This window comes from Hakea prostrata, chromosome 10, assembly GCF_041222555.1.
Source record: "Hakea prostrata isolate BN-2017 chromosome 10, UWA_Hpros_2, whole genome shotgun sequence".
Classification (NCBI taxonomy): Eukaryota; Viridiplantae; Streptophyta; class Magnoliopsida; order Proteales; family Proteaceae; genus Hakea; species Hakea prostrata.
The window spans coordinates 6,065,128-6,090,897 of record NC_142609.1 but is presented as its reverse complement, the minus strand read 5'-3'; the positions used below and the strand labels follow the sequence as shown (position 1 = coordinate 6,090,897).

The 25,770-nt window shown below is 35.8% G+C and overlaps 10 non-coding genes across 10 annotated transcripts; all 10 read right to left on the bottom strand.

Moving 5' to 3' along the window:
• Positions 1-1,945: 1,945 nt before the first annotated feature.
• On the bottom strand, positions 1,946-2,106 carry LOC149001732 (U1 spliceosomal RNA). The gene has a single exon (XR_016170614.1). It is a non-coding gene; the product is annotated as a U1 spliceosomal RNA (small nuclear RNA).
• Positions 2,107-3,090: 984 nt separating this feature from the next.
• On the bottom strand, positions 3,091-3,250 carry LOC149001731 (U1 spliceosomal RNA). The gene has a single exon (XR_016170593.1). It is a non-coding gene; the product is annotated as a U1 spliceosomal RNA (small nuclear RNA).
• A 2,747-nt stretch (positions 3,251-5,997) lies between these two features.
• LOC149001730 (U2 spliceosomal RNA) lies at positions 5,998-6,193 on the bottom strand. The gene has a single exon (XR_016170494.1). It is a non-coding gene; the product is annotated as a U2 spliceosomal RNA (small nuclear RNA).
• A 1,957-nt stretch (positions 6,194-8,150) lies between these two features.
• Positions 8,151-8,310, bottom strand: LOC149001729 (U1 spliceosomal RNA). Its single transcript, XR_016170492.1, has one exon. It is a non-coding gene; the product is annotated as a U1 spliceosomal RNA (small nuclear RNA).
• A 1,356-nt stretch (positions 8,311-9,666) lies between these two features.
• LOC149001728 (U2 spliceosomal RNA) lies at positions 9,667-9,862 on the bottom strand. Its single transcript, XR_016170473.1, has one exon. It is a non-coding gene; the product is annotated as a U2 spliceosomal RNA (small nuclear RNA).
• Positions 9,863-10,141: 279 nt separating this feature from the next.
• On the bottom strand, positions 10,142-10,301 carry LOC149001727 (U1 spliceosomal RNA). The gene has a single exon (XR_016170594.1). It is a non-coding gene; the product is annotated as a U1 spliceosomal RNA (small nuclear RNA).
• Positions 10,302-16,375: 6,074 nt separating this feature from the next.
• LOC149001726 (U2 spliceosomal RNA) lies at positions 16,376-16,574 on the bottom strand. The gene has a single exon (XR_016170499.1). It is a non-coding gene; the product is annotated as a U2 spliceosomal RNA (small nuclear RNA).
• A 1,914-nt stretch (positions 16,575-18,488) lies between these two features.
• Positions 18,489-18,648, bottom strand: LOC149001725 (U1 spliceosomal RNA). The gene has a single exon (XR_016170534.1). It is a non-coding gene; the product is annotated as a U1 spliceosomal RNA (small nuclear RNA).
• Positions 18,649-19,803: 1,155 nt separating this feature from the next.
• Positions 19,804-19,999, bottom strand: LOC149001724 (U2 spliceosomal RNA). Its single transcript, XR_016170472.1, has one exon. It is a non-coding gene; the product is annotated as a U2 spliceosomal RNA (small nuclear RNA).
• A 5,106-nt stretch (positions 20,000-25,105) lies between these two features.
• LOC149001723 (U1 spliceosomal RNA) lies at positions 25,106-25,265 on the bottom strand. Its single transcript, XR_016170567.1, has one exon. It is a non-coding gene; the product is annotated as a U1 spliceosomal RNA (small nuclear RNA).
• Between the last annotated feature and the right edge of the window lie 505 nt (positions 25,266-25,770).

Here is a 25,770-nt window from a genome sequence, read left to right as displayed (position 1 = left end):
AGTATATAATTTGTTCATTTTATGTGAGTTCACTGGGATAATGACCCTTCGAATTTGAAGTTCTTCAATAGAAGTTTTGGATGTGAGATTTTCTTCACATGTGGGTGTATTGGGCCTACATTAGTATGAATGGATTCGACATTTTTTAATCGGGCTGGATTTTCTATTCCAACAAGTAGAGGATTGTGCTCTCCTTCGTGTATTCTTCACCACACATTTAGAAAATGGTCCATCTTCGAGCATTAATAAAGTAGATCACAAGTGGACCCTTCTCCAAAACATGTGGTGGTAAGAAGATGAGGGAGCACAATGGAGGATCCCAGCTCATCTTGTAACCCATGAAAATTGTAATTTGTCCCGCAGGCAGAGAATCTAAACTCGAAATTTGCGGTGCACATTTTATTATCCATTTTATATGAACATTTTTTTTATTAGTAGGATTTCACTGTTGTGGGCATAAAATCTTAAAAATTCCCGGAGGGGATTAGTGATGAAGTCAAGTAATCTGTCAAGAGCTAACATTGATTGGCATTACTTAGCCTCTTTTTTTTTTTTTTTCCAACCTCGGTTTATAAACCGGTGGTTCGACCCGCGTCGCACACCTGGCTGTGGTGGGTGAGTCTCCCAGCGGGGATTTTTTGCATCCACAAGGATTCGATACCGGAACCTTGCTTAAGCGAACCAAGTTGCTTACCACTTGGACCAACCCCCGTTGGTTACTTAGCCTTTTTTGGTATCAATTCTCATTCTCTATTATGCCTATTTAAAATAAATAAGTACAAGAATTTTAATATGAATTTCTTTCTTTAACAAAAAAAAATATATAATAATTCATCATTGGTTAAGAATGAAAAATAGTTAGGTGAATTTTGTAAAAAATAAATTATGAAATAAAAAATAAGTTTAGTGTCAAAATAAAAAATTGTTAAAAGATAAAAGTGAACAAGTGAGAAAAGAGGAACAAGATATATTTTTTTAATAAAAGAATGTACATTAACTATTTTACTTTCATCTTAACTATAAAATTTGAAGTGAACTTGCACATAAATGAAGAGAATGAATTTCTCATCATAATCCATAATAGATAAAAATTATGTTATGGATTTTGAAGGTTTTTTTATTGTTTTAAATAACCCTGGATTCTGAAGCAGCCATTTCAGAAGCATCCATAGTGGAAGCTAAGGAGAATCCCATAGTTTCATATCCTTCAGTTGCAACAAAATCAGGTACAGAACTGTGCTTGCACTCATTTACTTGGCAGTTCGAATTCTGGACGGCTTAAAAAGTGATAATAGATGCTAGATAATTTAAAATAATAAAAAGTTCTCATAATTGAAAATGAGAATTGATAAAAAAAAAGCCTTAGGACATAAAGTTTAGGTATACTTCTGAGAAATTAGAGAAAAAAATTTTAAGGAAAGTAAATCAAGTTAAAATTAAAGAATTTAGGGGTTGAGATAATAAAAGAAGATCAAAATGAGATAAAAATACAACTAGGGATTGAGATAATAAAAGAAGATCAAAATGAGAATTTGAATGCAACAAAACAAGTAGTTATTTGGGTTTTAAGCGAAGAGTTCGAAAAAAATTTCTTCAAGATCTCTCAAAGAGTGAAGAATGTAAAAAACCATAAATCATATTTACAACTAAACTCCCACCACTTGAGTGGCCTAGCATGGGGGGGGGGGGGGGGGGGGGGGGGGGGGGGGGGGGGGGGGGGGGGGGGGGGGGGGGGGGGAAAAAAAAAAAAAAAAAGGTTTTGGGTAAAAAAAAAAAACCCCCCCGATTATTAACCATTCAATCTTCCTTTCTTTGGTTTATCCAGGCGAGCTGATTACATATTTTATTATGCCGCATAATACACCGTTGGTTGCATGCTAGTTACCATAGATAAAAATACTCAAAATAAAATCAAGTATTTGTAAAATATTTTTTTCAAAATTGGGTGGGGGCCGCGCGAACGCGTACCCCCGCTGCCACAAATTATGACGTACACTCTCCCACTTGGGGAGATGTTAGGCGGGCACCCCTCCCAAGTGCAATGGAGGTCACCAACCTAGGCCATGGCCCTTCTTGATCAGCCATTGACCCCGTCCAGGTAAGTATGTTTTTTTGTTTGTCATTCCTTTATTTATATTCTTCTCTCCTTTCTCTTTTCTACTACTTGACCAATGTGGGATTAAAAGTTTTTCAAGCAAATTATATATTTACCCCTAAGTTTGTAAGAAATTGACCATTCATTTTCTTTTAGACGAAGGACATGTGCCTATCAATCACATATAAAAGTTAAGATTAAATTAGAATAAAAAAAATTCTATCTTCTAAATTTTACCTCAACTTTTAGGCGTGACTGACGAATAGGTGTCCTTTATCTAAAGAAAAATGAATGGTTAGAAATGGACCTAATAAAAATCTCGTAGTGGTTTCCTTATCTCCATCTATTTTAGTACTAAAGCTTGTCAAGAAGTGATGGACTATTGGTTTTGGAAATTCAAAAGCTTACCTAAACACAAAGTGTAAGTGTCTTCTTATGGAAACTCCTAAATTGATCTAAAAACGTTTAACCCTTTAGAAGTCATCCGATTCGTCCATCATTTTAATCTTGTTATCTATTCAGCTCAATTCAATTCAACTGAAATAAGTGGACACAGAGATATAAGGGATGCCGAAATTGCAAAAGCTTATGATGAACCAAGGAGCTGGGTGCCACCAAAAGTGTGTTGGCACAAAGAAGGATCAAATTAGCGGAACCATAGTGTGGGTTGTGGAGATCAACTGCAACCACAACTCCAGCACTGTTATATCATTTCTTTACCATGACAAGAGGCGATTTTCAGGGTCATTGACATCATTTTTGAAGGGAATTAGAGCTTGTCTATCAGATTCCAGTCAAGGGTTTTCACCAATACAAGCAAGCAAACTTCACATTTGGTAGCAAACAGAGAATCAATAGGACCAAAAAAGTTGCAGATAAACATGATCTTAGTTCAGCACAACTCTCGACAGAATCAATCTGTTGATTTGTCCAGATTCCTACATGCATGAAATTAGATTCTGAATCACTTAGTAAAACATTGTATAAGAAATTGGTAGGGGCCGCGCGAACGCGTACCCCCTCTGCCACAAATTATGACGTACATTCTCCCACTTGGGGAGATGTTAAGCGGGCACCCCTCCCAAGTGCAATGGAGGTCACCAACCTAGGCCATGACCCTTATTGATCAGCCATTGACCCCGTCCAGGTAAGTATGTTTTCCTGTTTTTCTTTTCTTTATTTATATCCTACTCTCGTTTCTCTCTTCTAATACTTGGCTGATGTGGGATTAAAAGATATGTGCTCATTTTAGAGTCTCTCTGTACGTAGCCTCAAACCCTTAAACCTTAATAAATAAATAAATTTTAGAGACTCAAAATAAATAATGAAAGCACAGACACCCCACAAGGACGTCAAATTGGCAATCGCTTTCTTTTCCTTAGTATGATAAATTTATTAGAGAAGAAAGCAGATATCCGTAGTAGTTTTATGTTTATACTAAAAAGTATGATTATGTCTCCTTCTATATATTTTAACCAAGAAAAAGTCTCCTATATATTATATAGAGTTTTTTATGTGTAGGTCCCCTTAGTAGACTACAAACTAATGTTGAGTCTTTTTAATACAATATATTACGTGTGGGTCTTAACTAGACTAACATTGTTAGCCGTCATTAAGTATATTCAATTTTCAAACATGGAAAATGCTCCTTAGGTTATTTAATACATTATATTATTATATTTTTCCCCATTTTTTGGATATATATTTTTTTAACCATATAATTTACGTTTAATGACCAATTATTTAACCATATTACACAATGTATTAAATAACGTAAGGTGTATTTTGATCCTTTTACATTTGAAATTTCAATATACTTAACAGCGACTAAAGGTCTTAGTTTAATTAGGACTCACACATAATATATTGCACTAAAGGAGCCCAACATTAGTTTATGGTCCACTAAAGGGACTCACATGTAAAAAACTCTATTATATATTATAATTTTAAAAGAGATTATGTCTCTTTCTATATATTATATATTATAACTTCAAAAGACCAATATATCCGGTATCTTTTATTTCTTCTTTAATGAATAACGAGATTTAGCCTTGACACCCCCCCCCCCCCCTCCCCCACCCCCACCCCCCCACCCAAAACAAGAAAGAGAAGAAGATAAAGAGTCCGTTTTTTTTTGGTAACAACAAGAGGTTTTTTATTAAGTTTTAAGAAGTGAGATTTACTAGAAAGTTTTAATCGTTCATTAACAAATATTATGTATTTTTTATTTTAGAATTTGGAAATCTAACTCCATTCAAGAAAAAAGGGAAATCAACGTCAAATCATGGGTCTACATCCTCTACAATTTCCTGTCCCTGCAATTCCTTATAATTTATATATAAGATTGTGACGTGTGATAGTTAATTATCCAACGGTCATAGTTAAAACTCAACTAAGCACTCAATCTAATGATTCCCTAAAATTTCTTTTAATTTTGTCTCCCTCTTTCCTTCCGGCTTTATTTTAGGGATGTATTAGATTGAGTGCTTAATTGCATATATGAATACAAAGAATTGCAAAGATTGAGAATTGTAGAGGATGTGAATACGTCGAGTCACCACAAATCATAAGGATTCTTGGGCAAGATGTGGTGGAATGAAACTCATCTTCAATGTGAGAACTAGGGTTTTGTAAGAGAGGAAGGTTACAGGTGGCAAACCTAGGGTATCCGTAATTGATCGCAGAATGAGAAGATTAGTAGTCAAAGAAAAAGAAGACGTCGAGACCAACAACAAAGAGTGCGAAAATGTAAAAGGCAGACCTGGCAGCAAAGTGCGTGCAATGAAAACGAGAATATTCTTTTCTAAGAATGTGAACCAGCTGATGGCGAAGTAAATTACAAGGACGAGTGGCTTTTCAGAAAACCAAGAGATTGGACATATCTTGGTATAAATATTTGGCATGGACGGATTAAAAAAAAGAAAATTACCACAATATTGTAATAACAATGAAGAAGAGACTTTCCACTTGGAAAGTGGACTCTCTCTCTCTCTCAATGGTTGGACTTATTACTCTAGCTCAGTCGGTCTTAATGTCCATTCCTATTTACTCACCTGTAGTTTTCTACAAAACGACTCTTTATGGATAGCAATAATAAAAGCAAAGTATGAAGAAAGTGTAAAAAGAGAAGGTTTTCTATCTCTTCAATATGACTCACCAATATGGAAAGCCATTTGCAAAGTTGTGCCAAAGGTGTGATTAGCAATGGTAGGATTGACATGGGAGATTGAAATTCAGTATTGTTCTGGGAAGATACATGTCTTGACACAGGTTTAACTCTACGTCTGCTAGCGACATCCTACATATCTAACGCCATGAGTGGCGAGAAATTACTATCTTTTGTGGATGAGCATGGAAATTGGAAGAAAGAATTATATCAGCATCTACTTCCATTGAATATTTGCTAGAAGATTGAGGCCCATTGTCCACCAGATCAAGGAGAAGGATTGGTTGCATTTGAATATCTTTTGTGGAGAGGTTGCTAGTCGAAGTAAAGGTTGGGCACAAAAGTTTGCATGTTCTCGTTTTTGCTCTGGGTTTTGTTAACCCAGTCAATGTAACCCAAAAAAAAAACAAGCTCTCCACAATAACTGTTGAATTGAATTCATTTCTCCTCTCCCCCAACCCAGAAAAAACCCAAGTCCATTCCCATATTTTTTTTGTTCATATACTTAATATTGTAATCATTATCCTATTTTGAGTCTTTGGCTTCAAGATTCCAATATTCAACATCTTAATGACATGCATCTGCTGGCATTATTGTTGATACTGGATTTAGTTCATCTGTGTATAAGAATCGATGCATCTAACGGATCACAACCGTCTGATATGTATCTTGAGATGTATCAACAATCTGATGGTAATGACATTGCAAAAATAATAAATTTTTGAATAAGCATTGGTAGGGGTGCGCCAGGCCCGAGCAGTAGTGCAATGCATGGGCGACCCGCAAGAACCCCAGTAGCAAGCTACTGTAGTGGGCCCTTCCCCAAGAAAAATTAATTTAATATCATGTGGATCGATGATCCACGTATCAGATATTAAACTGATAAGAACAGATACTACACTTGATCTTAGCCAAAAGGCCGAGAAAGGTATGCTTTCAAATGGGTTTCGGCTTCCCTTTTGTAGAGAGATTCCACCTTGTACCTATCCTCTCTCAAACCGATGTGGGACTATGGAGTATTCTCTTCTCTTGCTCTGAGTCTCTATTATTTACTTACATGGATTGAGACTGGGAGTGCGTTTCGCATGTACCAAGAGACGAGCCCATCTTGCTATAACCCATAAATAAGGTTGATTAGGTTTATCCAAGAGAGGATTTTTATTTGCAACAGCAACTGCTGGCTGTTGCTAACGGTTGTAATCATGTCACGAAATTAAAATAAGATTGAACGGTTGAGAATCAAATTGGAGGAGGTTACTTGAAAATATCAGTAAAAAACTCAACCTCCTACGGGAAGGTCTTGGGTTTGCACCCATTCAGCAGCATTAATTATATAAAAACTCCATTGAGGATGTAATCGTGGTGCGCGCAAGCTTGCCCTGATGAACCTCATATCCACACACACACAAAAAAAAAAAAAAAAAAATGAAAAAGTAAAATATCATTAGCCATTCACATCAAGGTTATCTTAGAGAGCTGAGACCAGCCACCCAATGTAGAATATCAGTAGCAATCAATCAAGAAAGCCACTAGAAGAAACATCAATTTGCCGTCAAGCAGGAAAATCTGAAGAAATATCAAGGTATTGCAAGCTAGAGAGGTTTCCTAGGTTGTGAGGAACAGAACCACTATAACCTTTACAGGTTTGGATGAACCAAGAAAATCCATCCATTTGTTAGAATTCTAGAAAAAAAATCGGCCTGGATCTCCTACAGGTAGAGGCAGAGCCAAGATTAAACAATAAGCGCCGAATAATAAGTCCTGATTATCTCCCCTTCGGGCGAGCATTAACGCTACCACATGTATTGTGTGGCTCATATGGGACCCACTGCTGAATTATTTTATTATATTTTTGTTCAATTACTTCAACAATTTTTTTATTTTTAATAGAACAATTACTTCAATAATTAGTTCAATACAACTATACAAAAGTACAATGTTAGAAAAAAAATTAATTTAATTAGTTAAATAATTAAATTAAAATTTTCAATTATGTCATTTTCTAGAAAGAGTAACAGAAAAAAAAAATAGAGAGAGAAATTGAGAAAGAAATAAAAAGTACCTCTTACTTAAATAATTACTTCAATATCATGTTTAGAAAAATAATTAGTTCAGTAATTAAATTGAAAAAAAAATTCAATTGATTCATGCATTCGTGTTTTCTACGGTTTTTCTAAAAAAAATACTTGGAAATTGAGAGAGAGAGAGAGAGAGAGAGTTGAGAAAGAGAGTGAATAGGAGACGTAAGAGGAAATAAGAGAGAAAATAGAGAATAAAAGGGGAGACTTACGAGAAAATAAATAAAAATAGAAACATTGAGAAAATAGATACAGAGGAATTTATGAATATATAGTGAGTTAGTTTTTAATTAAAATTTAACTTTTTGTTTCTTAAAAATAGGATTTAATAGTAATCGTTGGATAGGATTAAGAATGACATCTATATCCATCATTCTTACCTTAAAAAATTATTTTAATATGGGGAGGGCAAATAATGGTATTTCACATGTAGAGTGAGAAAAAAAATGAAGTAATCAAATTTAAAAAGAAATTGCCCCCGGGGAATAATTTGGAAAGTCCAAAATCCAAAAAAATGGTATTTGCTAGTAGCAACATAATGGAGACAATCAACCAATATAAGATTGATTTGAATTCAAATCCAACATAGCACCTATGGGTACATTTCTATTCAAATTCATATTTGGAATTCAAAGGGATCAAATAGGAAACTGATACTCTAAATTATAGAACTATATATAATAATGAAATATACAATCAATCAACATTTTTTAAATTTTAAGAGACTCAAAAGAAATGGTCTGATCCTCTAATTTCAATTCCAAATCATAAATGAAATCAAGCATTTGTAAAATATTGTATAAGAAATTGGTAGGGGCCGCGCGAACGCGTACCCCCTCTTCCACAAATTATGACGTACACTCTCCCACTTGGGGAGATGTTAGGCGGGCACCCCTCCCAAGTGCAATGGAGGTTACCAACCTAGGCCATGACCCTTCTTGATCAGCCATTGACCCCGTCCAGGTAAGTATGTCTTTCTGTTTTTCTTTTCCATATTTATGTTCTCTTCTCCTTTCTCTATTTTAATACTTAGTCGATGTGGGATTAAAAGAGATGTGCTCATCTTAAAGTCTCTTTCCGCCTACCTAGTCTCAAATCCTTGACCCTTATTTCACTCCAAAACATAAATAAAAAAATAAATTTTAGAGACACTCAAAATAAATAATAAAAACCACAGACACCCGACAAATATATCAAATTGGCAATCGCTTTCTTTTCCTCTAGTATGATAAATTTATTAAAGAAAAAGATAAAGGTATCTTAGTAGTACTTTTATGTCTATACTAAAAAGTATGATTATGTCTCTCTATATTGTATATTATAACTTTAAAAGACTACTATATCCGATATCTTTTTTCTTCTTTAATGAATAATGAGATTAAGCCTTGACAACCCACCCCCAAAAAATTAAATAGGGACAAAGAGTTTTTTTTTTTTTTTTTTGCGGGTAACAACAAGAGGTTTTTCTTAAGTAAGTTTTTCTCTTTGGTAATGAATTATTTAATTATTCAAAAAAAAAAAAGTTTTAACAAGTGAGATTTACTAGAAAGATTTAATTATTCTATATATTTTTTATTTTAAAATTTGGAAATCAAACTCCATTCAACAAAAAAGAGAATCAATGTCGATTCACCGATCTACATTCTCTACAATTCTCTACCTTTGTAATTCCTTGTAATTTTTATCTAGGATTGTGACACGTGGCATTTAATTATCCAGTGGTCACAATTAAAATTCAACTAAGCACTCAATCTGATGAATCCCTAAAATTTCTTCTAATTTTGTCTCACCTCCTTCCTTAAGGCTTAATTTTAGCAAGAAGGTTTTGCCAGGCTTAATTGCCATGTGTCACAATCCTAAATATGAATTATAGAGAATTAGATTGCAGGGGCTAAGAATTGTAGAGGATGTGAATCCGTTAGTCACCACCAATCATAAGGATACTTGAGAGAGATGTGATGGAATGAAACTCATCTTCAATGTGAGAACTAGAGTATCCGTAATTGATCGCAAAATGAGAAAATTAGTAGTCAAAGAAAAAAAAGATGTCGAGACCAACAAGAAAGACTGAAAAAATAAAAGGCAGATTTGGCCGTAGATGCCTGTGACTAATGGACATGTCCTTCATCAAAATAAATGTTCCATTTCTAAATGAATAAATATCCCTTCTCCACCTGTATAAATTAATTTTGTTTTCATCTTGTATCATCCCATGTAATGGAACCAATGCATCTAAAAGATCAAAACCGTCTGATATGGCATCTTTAGATGTAATAACCCGAAGGAAATGACTTGAAAAGAAAAAAAAAAGTTAGAATTTGCATTGGTAGGGGTGCGCCAGGCCCGTGCAGTAGTGCAACGCATGGGCGACACGCGAAGACCCCAGTAGCAAGCTACTGTAGTGGGTCCTCCCCCAAGAAAAATTAATTTAATATCATGTGGATCGATGATCCACGTATCAGATATTAAACTGATAAGAACAGATACTACACTTGATCTTAGCCAAAAGGCCGAGAAAGGTATGCTTTGAAATGGGTTTTGGCTTCGCTTTTGTAGAGAGATTCCACCTTGTACCTATCCTCTCTCAAACCGATGTGGGACTATGGAGCATTCTCTTCTCTTGTTCTGAGTCTCTATTATTTACTTACATGGGCTGAGTTTGAGAGTGCGTTCGCATGTACCACGAGGCAAAAGCCCACCTTGCTATAACCCATAAAAAAGATTGATTGGGCTTAGCCAAGAGAGGATTTCTAACTATCACTAACATATTGTAAAACACTAAAATATTGTAAAAGAAATTGGTAGGGGCCGCGCGAACGCGTACCCCCTCTGCCACAAATTACGACGTACACTCTCCCACTTGGGGAGATGTTAAGCGGGCACCCCTCCCAAGTGCAATGGAGGTCACCAACCTAGGCCATGACCCTTCTTGATCAGCCATTGACCCCGTCCAGGTAAGTATGTTTTTTTGTTTTTCTTTTCTATATTTATGTTCTACTCTCCTTTCTCTTTTCTAATACTTGGTCGATGTGGGATTAAAAGAGATGTGCTCATCTTAGAGTCTCTTTCCACCTACCTAGCATCAAATCCATGACCCTCCTTTGGCTCAAAAAATAAATAATAAATAAATAAATACATTTTAGAGCCATTCAAAATAAATAAGCACAAACACCCCACAAGTACATCAAATTGGTCTTTCTTTTTCCTCTAGAATGATAAATTTATTAGAGAAAAAGACAAAGGTATCCTTAGTAATACTTCTATGCAAGGTTCGACATGTCGACTCGTGTCGCCGTGTCGGACCCTGGCGACACGGCGACACGGCGCCAAAAGTCGCTCGATGAAAAATCGAACCCCTGTTTCGAAGGGTATTTTATGTCATTTTGACATGAAATTTGATGTGTAACCTAATTTGAGGCCAATAAACACATTGGGAGTGTTATTTTGACCTAAAACATCACATAACCTAAAGTTTATAATTGGCACATGTCCAGCTATATGAGGGCAAAACTGGAAGTTTGGAAAATTCATATAAACTAATGTAAATATGCAAAGAGAACACAAATACACAAGTAGTAAAGAGATGTACTAAAGTTTACAATTCATTATACAATTATGTTTAGTATGTTTAGTATGGCTCATGCAACACCCCCGGAGCTTTTAGAGGCCCTATGTCACTTTGGCAAAAGTGACGAAAATTGCGATACAACAAATATATGGCGATGTGTTATCCGCTTTGTATATGTTGTCCCCTGCGCTTCCCCTTTTTGTCCTGCCTCTTCTTGTTATACTAGTATGTTATATTTGTTCTATTTTTTTTTTCTTTGGTTTGTCTCGTCTTTTCTTGATTATAACTTTAGACCATATATCCTATTTTTTCTTCTTTTGGTTGAGTTTGCTTTGTCGGGGGGATTTTTTTTGGGTCGTTTTTTGTGTTTTTTAGTGTTTTGTTGGGTTTTTGGGGTTTGGTCGGTCTGTTTTTATCGTCCGTTTTATTTCGGGACCGTGTGTCGATCCGGTTTCTCGGCGTGGCTTTTCGCCCGGTTACGTATCTTGGTTTTTTTTCGGTTCTTCAATTTCTTCTGGCTTCCCCTTGTCTGACTCTCTCTCTTGTCATTCCTATTTACTCTATGTATCGCCCTTCCGGCCCTCGTGGTCATAGTGGTGTTTATTGAGGTGAGACTTCCATGACATCTCAGCTATCTTTTGGGATTCATCTACTCGAAGTAGAGGTGGTTGGGTTTAGTTTATACTTCCCAATGTATCCAATATCTTTTTTTTCTTCTTTATGTCGGTCCTTGCACCGCTCCCCCCCCCCCCTGGTGCGTTTGTTTGGGTGGGGTGGGGGTGTTTCCCCATGTAGTGGGGTGAAAGAGAAGAAAAGAAGGAGGGTTTTGTGGAAAGTGATCAGTGGGTCCCACTTTTAATTTTCCCAACTTTTCCACAAAATCCCACCAAATATGTGGGGTTTAAAATAGCATGGAGTGGGAAAGTTGACCCCATCGGACGGTTCCTTGATTCGGAACCTTGTTTCCCACTTTCCCACCCCAAGCAACCAACACTCTACCATTTTAGGTTTAAAGGAAAAGTAAGAAATTTCACTTTTTCAGAATTTTCCCACCCCTTTTTCCCACCCACTTTTATTCCAACAAACAAACGCAGCCTAAGAGAAGAAAAAAAAAAAAAAAAGGCGAACTTTTTTTTTTGGGGTAACAACAAGAGGTTTTTTTAAGGTAAGTTTTAAGAAGTGAGATTTACTAAAAAGTCTTAATCGTTCATTAACAAATGCTTCAATAAAAAAGGGAAATCAACGTCCAGTCACGATCTACATCTTCTACAATTCTCTACCCCTGCAATTTCCTATAATTTATATCTAGGATTGTGACATGTGGTAGTTAATTATCCAACGGTCACAATTAAAACTCAACTAAGCACTCAATCTAATGAATCCCTAAAATTTCTTATAATTTTGTTTCCCTCTCTATTTCAGGCTTATTTTTAGGGATGTATTAGATTGAGTGCTTAGTTGGCTTCTAATTGTGATCGTTGGATAATTAACTACCACATGTTACAATCCTAGATATAAATTATAGAAAATTGCAGGGGTAGAGAATTGTAGAGGATGTGAATCCGTCGAGTCACCACCAATCATAAGGATTCTTGGGCGAGATGTGATGGAATGAAACTCATTTTCAATGTGATAACTAGGGTTTTGTTAGAGAGGAACGTTACAAGTGGCAAACCTTGGGTATCCGTAACTGATCGCAGAATGAGAAGATTAGCAGTCAAAGAAAAAGAAGATGTCAAGACCAACAAGAAAGAGTGTGAAAAAGTAAAAGGCAGATCCGGCAGTAGGTGGGAATCAGTATATGTAGTTAATGATTGCTTGAATAAGTTCTATGAAGCATCTAGCAACAAAGTGCGTGCAATGAAAACGAGAATATTCTTTTCTAAGAATGTGAACTAGCTAATGGTGAAGGAAATTACAAGGGCGAGTGGCTTTTCAGCCTTCACCAAAAAAATAAAAAGTGGCTTTTCAGAAATCCAAGAGATTGGACGTATCTTGGTATAAATATTTGGAATGGATGGATTAAAAAAAGAAAATTACCACAATATTGTAATAACAATGAAGAAGAGACTTTCCACTTGGACTCTCTCTCAATGGTTGGACTTATTATTATTTTTTTCTGGTACAAAGGCGGGTTAAAACAATCCAAAGGGAAAAATAGAAAATTTAACTTAAATAATACTTTCTATCCACAATGAGAATTCCTTCTAATCTAGCTGGAGGATTTGAAAAGAATGTCCATGGGTCCAAGGAACAAAGTTGCACTCTAAACATCCAGCCAGCGGCTTTATTTACTTCTCTACCAATGTGAACAAACTTTACCCTTCTATTAACATTTCAAAGGGTTTTTATTTCCTCAATGAGCCGAACAATACTCCCTTGTGCATGCTTGCAAGGGTTGAGGAGAGCAACAACTTCCTTAGAATCAAATTCAACTTGAATCTGACAAAACCCCAAACTCCAAGCCAACCTAAGGCCTTCGATGATCGCTATTAATTCTGCTTCAAAGACTGAACACAGAGGAAACTTCTTTGCAAAACCTCCCTTGAACAACCCCTCTTGATCCCACAAAACACCCCGTACCTGCATAGAGTTCTCCTTTCTTTTAAGAGAAGCATCCACATTGCACTTTATCTGGTCACCTATAGGGGTTTTCCACACATCCAAAACCTTTGAACTCTTGTTGTTTGGCAACATCAATGAGCATGTTGCCCAACAGTAACCACCGTTCTCACGTAGTCCTCGATCAACTTCAACCCATCACTTAGTCGAACAAACTCCTCTTCATGTATATCTCTATTCCTCAAATTCCAAAGAGAATAGGTAGCATAAGTGAACCAACTGTCCAACTCCCCCATCTATTTGGACATGGAACCACAAAGATTAATGGAAAACCATTCTTCTAGCCCACACTCGAAGAACATAGTATGCTTTTCCTTAGCCACCAAACGCATCCATACCCCTTTAGCAAATGTGCAATCTCGCAATACATGAAGCCAATCTTCAGGTTTGCTCATACAAAAGCTACAATAATCATGCTCCATTAGTTTCATTTTCATATTGCGGTGGTTATTCAATAATCTATTGTTCACTGCCAACCATATAAAGAAGTGAATACGATAGGGAACTTAAGGATTCTCCACATGCCAAGAGAATCAAACTCAGTGGCCGATTGGATGGCAAAGAGGCCTACTTCAACTGAAAGCCCTTCACATTTCTTTCAGGAGGCTCCCCTAGGCATAGAGCATCTCCTTCAGGCTTATGAAAATGTTCATTTCCAGTAGTGTTTTTTGCTTTGGGTTTTGTTAATCCAGCCGATGTAACCCAACCAAAAAAAAAAAAAAAAACTCAACTCTCCACAATAGTTTTGAATTGAATTCATTTCTCCCCCAACCATGAAAAAAAGACCAAGTCCTATTGTGATCATTATCCTATTCTAAGTCTTTGGCTTCAAGATTCCAATCTTCAACATCTTAATGGCATGCGTCTGCTGCATTAATGTTGATATTGGATTTTGTTGGAAAATGCCATGTCAGCATTTACCACATCATCCTCCATTGGTTTTGATGATAACAAACATGAATTACTAATGGCTATATTGAGTTGTGTTGTTTTAGTTTAAGATGATGACAAGTGGACCAACTCCAAGTGAAAGCCATATGCTCATGCTCAAGTCAAGCCCAAGCCAAGATCATGCCAAGATGGACATGAAGTCTAAGTCAAGATGACCATGCCAACATGGACGCGAAGATGATCATGAAGAATGGAATACAAGAAGACTCAAGAACTTCAATGATCAAGACTTCGATAAAGTTAGGACTTAGGACACCTCCATATGCACTCTAATGTAATTTTATGTAATCATGTGCATATCATGTCACTAGACTGACCTAGGACATAGTAGAAAGGTGTATGAGGTTTAGGGTTGACCAAAAAGACAAAAAACCCAAGCCAAATCCAAGTCCCATACTTGACTTGCTGCAGACGGACGTTTGTCTAGTTTCTGTAGATCACAAAAAGTCAGATGGAATTCCGTCTGACCTCCGTCTGGCAGATGGACGACCGTCTGAGACGCAATTCCGTCTGGTTTAACTAAAACACAACAACTAGTTTTTAACAAGTATTTTCGAGACGGAGGACCGTCTGGACTGAAAATTGGACTAAAATTATGTCCGTTTTCTATGCGTTGGGGATTGAGCTAAGGCACTCAAAGGCCATCTATTTAAGTCCAATTCATCCCTTTTGAGAGGGTTGAATTCCACACTTGATCAACTACTCCCCAAGTGATCTCAAGTTCTCAAATCACAAGCAAACAATTGTGCTTTGCCTCTCACTCTCTCCCAACCTTGAAGAAACATACCAAGGTATTTACTAAGCTTTGTGGAAACCAAGCTTGAGGTGATTGAAGGCGTCAGTAGTGCATGCATTTCATATATTGAGCATACAACTCTCATTGTATCACATTCACACAAGAGGTAAAGTATCACACCTCTTGTAAGGTAACATCCTTCATTTGTAACTGTTTCAATTTTAGTCTAGGTTGGTAGATTAGAATTGATCATTGGGTGCTTTTGCTCGTGAATAAAGATTGCTCGGGTGCTCTTGCCCATGAACAAAGATAGCTTGGGTGCTCTTGCCCGTAAACAAAGATTGTTAAGGGTACTCTTGCCCTACTTGCTAAACAAAGATTGTAAAAGGTTCTCTTGCCCCGTAACAAAGATTATTGTAAGGGTTTGATCTTTACTCATTGTATTGAAAGAGAATCATAGTGGAACACTCTCTTGAGCTCAAGAGAGGAGTGAACGTAGACTTGTATGGTTGAACCACTATACATCTTGTGTTGTGGTTGCTTGTTATTGTTTAATCGTTTTGAATTTTCAATTTACCTTATATTTTCACATAAATTGCAAAATTGGGACAATCCACTAATTGCAACCGATTCACCCCCTTCTAGGTTGCACCAACATATTTATTTATTCTTGTATATTAATGTTGATATTGAATTATTTTATCTTGTCCACTCGTAAGTTTCTTGAAATAATAGTAATTAATTTGTTGTTTTAATTATAGTGTATGCCAAGATTGTTTTCATGTTTGGAGTATGTAGTATGCTAGGGCATTGAAGGAGAAAGGAGGTTTTCCTTTGTTTTTTGGGTAACCGAAGTAGAAAGGAGTTAATTGCGTTTCCCAATGATAAATCCATCCAATTGAAAGGTAAACTGGCACTGCAGTTGTCCATGCTATAGTACATTGCAGTTGTCCATGCGATGGTACATTTAGGGCTAATTTTGGAAATAATTCTGAATGGTGAGTACCTTGATGCACTTGTAAGTTGTATCAACCTGTGTATGGGAATCGATGCATCTAAAAGATCACAACTGTCGGATACGCATCTTGGGATGTGATAAACATATGGTATTGATTTGTTCTAAACAAGGAAATATAATAGACTTTAGAATTAGCATTGGTAGGGGTGCGCCAGGCCCGTGCAGTATTGCAACGCATGGGCGACGCGCAAGGACCCCAGTAGCAAGCTACTCTAGTGGGCCCTCCCCCAAGAAAAATTAATTTAATATCATGTGGATCCACGTAGCAGATATTAAATTGATAAGAACAGATACTACACTTGATCTTAGGGTTTTGGTTTCTCTTTTGTAAAGATGTTTTTTTTTTGGGTATAAAGGCGCTTTTTATATATAGGGATAGGGATATTACATAATACCGCCAGTAGGAATTGAACCCATGACCTCTCCACTAGTCAGGTTCCTAACCATCCTACTACTCCTCCATTGGCCTTTCGTAGAGAGGTTTCACCTTATACCTGGTCTCTCTCCAACCGATGTGGGACTATGGAGCATTCTCTTCTCTTGCTCTGAGTCTCTATCGTTTACTTTTTTTTTTTTTTGGGTGAATATCTCTATTGTTTACTTACATGGGCTTAGACTGAGAGTGCGTTCGCATGTACCAAGAGACGAGCCCATCTTGCCATAACCCATAAATAAGGTTGAATGGGTTTACTGAGAGAGGATTTTTATTTGTAGTAGTAGCTACTGGCTGCTGCCAACGATTGTGATTACGCCACGTAATTAAAATAAGATCGAACGGTTGATAATCAAATTACAGGAAGTTACTTGTAAATATCAATAGAATATCAGTAGCCATTCACATCAAGGTTATCTTAGAGAGCTGAGACCAGCTACCCACGATAGAATATCAGTAGCCATCAATCAAGAAAGCCACTAGAAGAAACATCAATTTGCCATCAAGCATGAAAATCTAAAGAAATATCAAGGTACTACAAGCCAGAGAGGTTCAGGTTGTGAGGAACAAAACCAGTATAGCCTTTCACAAGTTTGGATGAACCAAGAAAATCCATCCATTTGTTAGAATTCCAGAAGAAAAAAAATTGGGCCAGGTCTCCTATAGGCTAGGGCTGAGCCAGGATTAAACATCAATGGGCTGAACAATAAGTTCGGATTACCTCTCCTTTGGATGAGCATTAATGCCACCACATATATTATATGGACTCATATAAGACCCGCTGCTGAATTATTTTATTATATTTTTGTTCAATTACTTCAACAATTCTTTTACTTTTAATAGAACATTACTTCAATAATTAATTCAATACAACATACAATGTACAATGTTAGAAAAAAAAAAATTCAATTTGTTAAATAATTAAACTAAAATTTTAAATTAAGTCGTTTTCTAGAAAGAATAACAGAAGAAAAAAAATAGAGAGAGAAATTGAGAAGAAAAAAAAAAAGAAAAAAGAAAAAAGAGTACCTATTACTTAAATAATTACTTCAATATAATGTTAGAAAAAATAATTAGTTTAGCAATTAAATTGAAAAAAATTCAATTGATTCATACATTCGTGTTTTCTACGGTTTTGTGAAAAGAATACGTGAAAAATTGTGAAAGAAAGAGTGAATAGGATGAGGAAATAAGAGAGAAAATGAGAAATAAAAGAGAGTGAATGGGAGAAGTATGAGGAAATAAGAGAGAAAATAAGGAATAAAAGAGGAGACTTAAGAGAAAGTAGAGTTTAAGAGTAACCGTTGGATATGATTAAAAATGACATCTATACCCGTCATCTTTGCCTTAAAAATGTAGAGTGAGGAAAAAAAATAAAGGAAGTAATTAAATTTAAAAAGAAATTGCCTCCATCCGGCCCTATGTGGCTCCGCCATTACCTGTCAGATTGATTTGGAAAGTCCAAAACCCAAAAAAATGGTATTTGGTAACAGCAAAAAAAAAAAAAAAAAAGGTATTTGCTAGAAGCAACATAACCGAGATAATCAATCAATTTGAATTCAAATCCAACATAGTACCTATGGATACATTTCTATCCAACTTCATATGTGGAATTCAAAGGGATTAAAATAGAAACTGATACTCTAAATCATAGAACTATCTGATACTCTAAATCATAGAACTATATATAATAATGAAATATACAATCAACCAACATTTTTTAAATTTGAAGAGACTTAGAAGAAATGGTCTAATACTCTGATTTCAATTCCAAATCATAAATGAAATCAAGCACTTGTAAAACATTGTATAAGAAATTGGTAGGGGCCGCGCGAACGCGTACCCCCTCTTCCACAAATTATGACGTACACTCTCCCACTTGGGGAGATGTTAGGCGGGCACCCCTCCCAAGTGCAATGGAGGTCACCAACCTAGGCCATGACCCTTCTTGATCAGCCATTGACCCCGTCCAGGTAAGTATGTCTTTCTGTTTTTCTTTTCCATATTTATATTCAACTTTCCTCTCTCTTTTCTAATACTTGGTCGATGTGGGATTAAAAGAGAAGTGCTCATTTTAGAGTCTCTTTTTGCTTACCTAGCCTCAAAACCCTTGACCCTTATTTCACTCAAAAACATAAATAAATAAATAAATTTTAGACACACTCAAAATAAATAATGAAAAGCACAGACACCGACAAGTATATCAAATTGGCAATCGCTTTCTTTTCCTCTAGTATGATAAATTTATTAAAGAAAAAGATAAAGATATCCTTAGTAGTACTTTTATGTCTATACTAAAAAGTATGATTATGTCATTATAACTTTAAAAGACTACTATATCCAATATCTTTTTTCATCTTTAATGAATAATGAGATGTAGCCTTGACAACCACCCCCCCTTCCCCACCCCAAAAAAAACAAATAGGGACAAAGAGTTTTTTTTTTTGGCTGGGTAACAACAAGAGGTTTTTCTTAAGTAAGTTTTTCTTTTTGGTACTAAATTATTTAATCATCCAAAAAAAAAAAAATTTAACCAGTGAGATTTACGAGAAAGTTTTAATTGTTCTATGTATTTTTTATTTTAAAATTTGGAAATCAAACTCCATTCAACAAAAAAGGGAATCAACGTCGATTCACGGATCTACATCCTCTACAATTCTCTACCTATGCAATTCCTTGTAATTTTTATCTAGGATTGTGACACGTGGCATTTAATAATCCAGTGGTCACAATTAAAACTCAACAAAACACTCAATCTAATGAATCCCTAAAATTTCTTTTAATTTTGTTTCACCTCTTTCCTTAAGGCTTAATTTTAGGGATGTATTAGTTTTGGTTCTTAATTAGGTTCTAATTGGGACTATTGGATAATTAATTTTTGTAGAGAATGTGAATCCGTCTAGTCACCACCAATCATAAGGATACTTAAAAAAGACGTGATGGAATAAAACTCATCTTCATCAAAATAAATATCCCTTCTCCACCTGTATAAATTAATTTTGTTTTCATCTTGTATCATCCCATGTAATGGAACCAATGCATCTAAAAGATCAAAACCGTCTGATATGGCATCTTTAGATGTAATAACACGAAGGAAATGACTTGAAAAGGAAAAAAAAGTTAGAATTTGCATTGGTAGGGGAGCGCCAGGCCCGTGCAGTAGTGCAACGCATGGGCGACGCGCGAAGACCCCAGTAGCAAGCTACTGTAGTGGGTCCTCCCCCAAGAAAAATTAATTTAATATCATGTGGATCGATGATCCACGTATCAGATATTAAACTGATAAGAACAGATACTACACTTGATCTTAGCCAAAAGGCCGAGAAAGGTATGCTTACAAATGGGTTTCGATTTCTGTTTTATAGAGAGGATCACCTTATACCTTGTCTCTCTCCAACCAGTGTGGGACTATATAGCATTCTCTTCTCTTGCTCTAAGTCTCTATTATTTACTTTCATGGGCCGTGACTGAGAGTGAGTTTGCATGTTCAAGAGGCAAGAGCCCACCTTGCTATAAGTTATAACCCATAAACAAGATTGATTGGTTTTAGCCAAAAGAATCTATGCTTGTAATTTTAGAAAAGAATGCTTTTTTTTTTTAATTTTTTTTATTTAATTATTTAACTATATTTTTTTTGATGATAGAAACTGATAGAAACAAACATCAGTTCTTACAATTACAAAGATCCTGTTGGGTCAAGGTCACCCAGTCAGCCGATCGTTGGAATGATGTGTTTTGAGCTATGTTAAGAAGCCAAGATTGAATATTGGGGCTCCAAAACTTTGTTATTTGTATATTGTCTATTTCTGAGGCAAGATTGAGTAATTCTTTTGTCGCTGAGAGTGACCAAGCTTTTTTAGTAATTAGGATCCAATCTTCTAGCCAAGAGAAGTTACTCCAGATGGTTGTGACGTTCATGCCTTTACTTTGGCTGATCTTAGTCCCTAAATTAGTCCTGCCAGAATTCCTCTAGTTTCTTCATCTTCCTTGTCAAAGATTCCTATTGCACCCATCCGTTGTGTGTTCTTATTTATTAAGCCCCAGCAACATCTCGTTTGTCCGTGTTCGGAATTAAAAGATCTTGCACACATTAACATGGTGTCATTATGAAGCAGCAACTCACTGGAGATCCTGCAAATACATTGGTAATTAGAACATGGTTGGGGCTACTCACTGAGTTCTTTGCTAGAAAAAAATGCATTTTGAAGGGGGAAAATCTCTTCGTTGTGCATAGCAGTGCAGAACTATAATTTGACACTTGCATATTCTTAATAAACGGCTCAGAATAGAAGGTTGGGTTCAAAATATAGTTGCAGAGGATTTTCTTCCATCGTTTCTCTCTCAATCCCTTTCCTCTATCTCTCTTGCTCCATCTCTCTTTTCTGAATCAAGAAACGCTACTAGGAGCAACTGTAGGTAGAAGAAGAGGCTTAGTGAAGAAGGGGAGACATTGTGTTTTTAGGTTTAGAAAGATCGATTTTCTATGTTCCTTAATAGATTTCTAACTCTACAATACAAACGCAGAAATTTCTAAGTTTAGAGAGATTGATTTTTTGTGTTCAGAGATTAATTTTCTGTGTTCTGTGGTTTTACAATTTTGGCTTTAGAAGTTGTCATTTCACCTTTTCTTTTGTTATTGTTATTATTAATAGAGATGAAGATAGCCATTTTGACGGATAAGTTTCTGAAATAAAATGAGTTCTTGATTTTCTCTTTTCAGTCCCTTGTGGGCCATTATTAGAACGATTTTATGTTATCTGGTGGCAATCATGCTAGTTCAAAGTTGGTTGGGATTCCAATCTAATTCTTTTTAAAATCTATTAAGAAATCGTTGAGTTCTTTGCCGGAAGGGAGTTGTGATTAGGAGAAAGCTTGGAAACTTTCAATTGATTTTTGCACTTTATTAGTTTAGTTTCACTCTCAACTCCACTCCATTCTTGACTATTTCTTGAAATCGATACGATGTTAGAATGTGAAACTGAACATGCCAATGGCCTTGATGTTCTCTGGCACCCTAGTGTGAAACAACCTACACATAAAATAAAGATGCTAAAGAAGCCAAAACAGGGCTTTCTTTCCATATTTCTTTTTATTTCTTTGGCTAGAAAGATCGGTAGATTGGTATGTTGTTTATCTTCTTCGTCTAGAAAGATCAAGCCTTGTTTCTCAAAGATTTTGAATTTGTTCTTTGAAGATTATGAATGGTTTAAGTAAATTATCAGTTTGGAATGTTGAAGGATGCAGAGTTGCCTCCGATCATGGAAGAAGAGGAAAACCCAAAGAGTTAACCTGGGTTTGGATCAATCACCTTGAGCCACACAAGACCAAGGTTGAGTTGGAGTTTCAGAAACAGGATTACAACCTTCTAGTGATTTCAATGAACAAAAAGCCCCTGTGTTTACAAGTCAATAGATACAACATTAATAAAAATCACTAAAAGCTCGGAGTTTCCTCCATCCTAGAGTATTAAGTTCAATTTGTTATACTAAATCATTTTGGTTATGATTGAGAGCTGAGAAAATTTAGTTCTTGAATTACAGTGAGAAGCCATGACCAGTTTGCATTGAAGAAAACTTTTCAATTTGTAACAAATATAGATATTGTCTTTTGGTCTGGCAAAACGAACCAAAGATGGAGACAAAAAGATGATGCAAATGATATAAGAAAGAGTCTTGGTGTCAAAGATGATTCTCGAGCTGTTTTACCAGTGTCAAAAAACATTGCGTTCATGGATTAAGCAGCAACAATCCTTCCTGTCAAAACAAGAGTGATTAGGAAGTAACATCTAAGCAGGAATACTAATTAAAAAAGATAAAAAAATTCGCAAATGTATTATAGATTTGAATCTCTTACATTTAATAATGTTAGCAGTACCTAGATAATTGTATAGTAGTCTTCTTTGTTTGAACCTGCTCTGACTTGAATTGAAGGGCCTTAGGTACTCCGGATCTTCAACAAGAACTCACACAATGAAATAGAAATTCTAGTATCTCTTGACATTATTGAACACCAGAGACATAAAATGCAGAGGCAAGAGACAGACATAGGTCTAAAATTGCTGCTCGTCAACAAGAACCCACTGAATGAAATGGATAAATTCTAGTGTTTCTTGACATTTCTAAATAACAGATAAATATTGGACAAGAAAAGAAAAGAAGAATAACAGAGACATTGTTGAATAGCAGATAAATATTAGGTAAACCACTATATATGGAAGCAAGTAATACTAACTTCAGTTATCATTGTGCCATACGACTACCAATGATAAAATCCATGTAAAAAATCTCACACAGGCACAAACAATAACAATCACAAGATCTTCAAAACAAGTAACTCAAAGCAAACACATCCATTTATCACCTTTCTTTGTAATGTTAAATTGGAAGTTTGGTAGAGCGAGTGGCCCAGCACTGAAGCACCAAATCTAAACCTCACAGCATTCCTTATGGAAAATGGATTCTGCCATCACCGGTTCTGGTCAAGACAACCAATTCAACAAACAAATGAGATACAAATATAATGTAAGAGGAACCAAATCTGTTGAGTCGATATCCTGATGATTGGAAGTTCAAAAAGAAAAAATAATAATAAGAACAAGAACAAGAAACAATAGAACCTACAAAATCCACCCGGTTCTAGCTCTTGGTTTATGTTGTTTCCAGAGGTAGGTGCTTTTGTTGCTTGAGAATGTATTGAAAAAATCAATGGTTTCCATTGATTAGAAAGAGATGAAGAAATGGGTTCTCAAATAAGAGGGAACATCTATTAAGAAAAGCAAGAGATAAAGAGACACCATGGAAGAACAGCATTGAGAGGGAAGAAGATGTAGTTGAAAAGGAGGGAACCGATGTGAGAAAAATCCTCTGCAACCATATTTAGAACCGAGTCCAAAAAAGGGGTTTTTTTTTTTTTTTACAATGGGTCATAAATGGGTCACTTTCACTTAAAACTCAGCCTTCTAATCTAAGTGTTTTATTAAGAACATGCCATGTGTCAAATTGTGGTGTTGCTCTGTTATGCACGACAGAGATTTTCCCCCCCCGGAATTAGACCAATTAAGCCACAAAAATACAAGTGCAACTCAAGAACTTGATTTCTTTGAGGACCTCAGGATCGAAGGAACATATAAAGAAATTTCAAGGCACTACAAGCTAGAGAGGTTTCCGAGGTTGTGAGGAACAGAACAGAACCACTATAACTTTTACAGGTTTGGATGAACCAAGAAAATCTGTCCATTTTTCAAAATTCCTATATGCATGAGATGAGATTCAAAATCATTTCAGGATGAGGGTTTTTATTTGCAGCAGCCGTGGTAGCATGCAGCCAATGATATAAAATATGCCACGTATTGAAAATCAAATCAAAAGGTTTATAATCAAGTGGCCCGGGTTTAATTTTAAATATCATTTTGTATTTTTAGAATTTGAGGGCTTAATAGTTTACTAATTATAAAATGAAACCCCTCCATTTACCTGATTCAAATCCCTACTTCGTTTTGCCCTAGCTTGGAGATTAGCATTTTTAGAGTTCAATTCTTCAAAATTGACGATTCTCCTTTACCCTAGTCGAAGGTTAGACCATAACGATTCTATTTGTCGAAGGGAATATTGTGAGTTCATAATTGTTTTAAATATGAAAACAATGGATTAAAGCAAGTGATTACCTAAGTTGGTGAAAATCCTCCTTGTGTACTGTGAACAATGAAACTTTATAGCCTTGTCAATGATGGGTTAGTAAAGCGGTTAAAGGCCTAACCTCCCTAGGGGAGGTCTTAGGTTTGCACCCATTTGGCTGCATTAATTATATAAAAGTTCCCTTGAGGATGTAATCGTGGTGCGAGCAAGTTGGCCTGGATGAACCTCATATCAAAAAAAAAAAAAAAAACTTTATAGAATGTAAAAAAAAAACCTCAAATTTAGGGTTTTTACATTCTTTGCCCTTTGAGAGATCTTGACGAATTTTTTTGAGCTCTTCGCCTTAAAACCCAAATAACTACTTGTTCTGTTGCATTCAGATTGTCATATTGATCTTATTTTATTATCTAAAACCCTAGTTGTTCTATGCAAGTCCACAAAAATTTTCAGATCATGTCATTTTGATTTAGGACTTTTTATGCTCTCGTTGGATTTCTCTAGTTCTCTATTTCATTGAGTTTCAGAAAAAATTTATCAACCTTCAATTTTGGGGTGCCTGATTTTGTGTAGGAGCAGCTTCAACTTTGATGAGCTAGGCACTAAGTTCCCTCTATCCTCTTTACTTAGAGGGTTGAATGCTTGAAAATGAAGATCCACAAAATTAATAGGTCTTAAATTTCCATTTAAGACTCTTAAATGTAAAATAAAAAATCATATTTACAACTAAATCCCTTGCATGCCAATATTGCAAATAAAAATCATCAAGATAAATCAAGCATTTGTAAAATTTTATTAGAAATTGGGTAGGGGCCGCGCGAACGCGTACCCCCGCTGCCACAAATTATGACGTACACTCTCCCACTTGGGGAGATGTTAGGCGGGCACCCCTCCCAAGTGCAATGGAGGTCACCAACCTAGGCCATGACCCATCTTGATCAGTCATTGACCCCGTCCAGGTAAGTATGTTTTTTTGATTGTCCTTCCCTTATTTATATTCCTCTCTCCTTTCTTTTCTATAGTACTTGACCAATGTGGGATTAAAAACCCCTGAGTTCGCAACCTTATAATACTAAAATATATTCTAAGTTGTTTATATCTTCTATGTTTTCTTTTTTTTTTTTTTTTTTTTTAAAAAAATCTTCTATCAAATTTATATATTATACCCACTCCTTTGAATAATGGGATAAATGACACCTTGAAATTGTTGGGACTATAATGCCCTTCTTCCTGCTCTCTTAGGCCACTTTGTTCTATTTTTTTTGGCCCAAAAAAGAAGGGCATTTCATGCCATCAGCAATATACCCTTGACTCTGTCTCAGGATTCCTGATCGATTGAACCTTCTCATGATGGTCTGTTCTCAACTAAGAGGGCAGTGGCTTCTTTGCCTACCATCTACTTTAGTACTGATGCTTATCAAGAAGGGGTGGACTTTGGTTTTGGAAATTCAAAAGCTTTTGTAAACACAAAT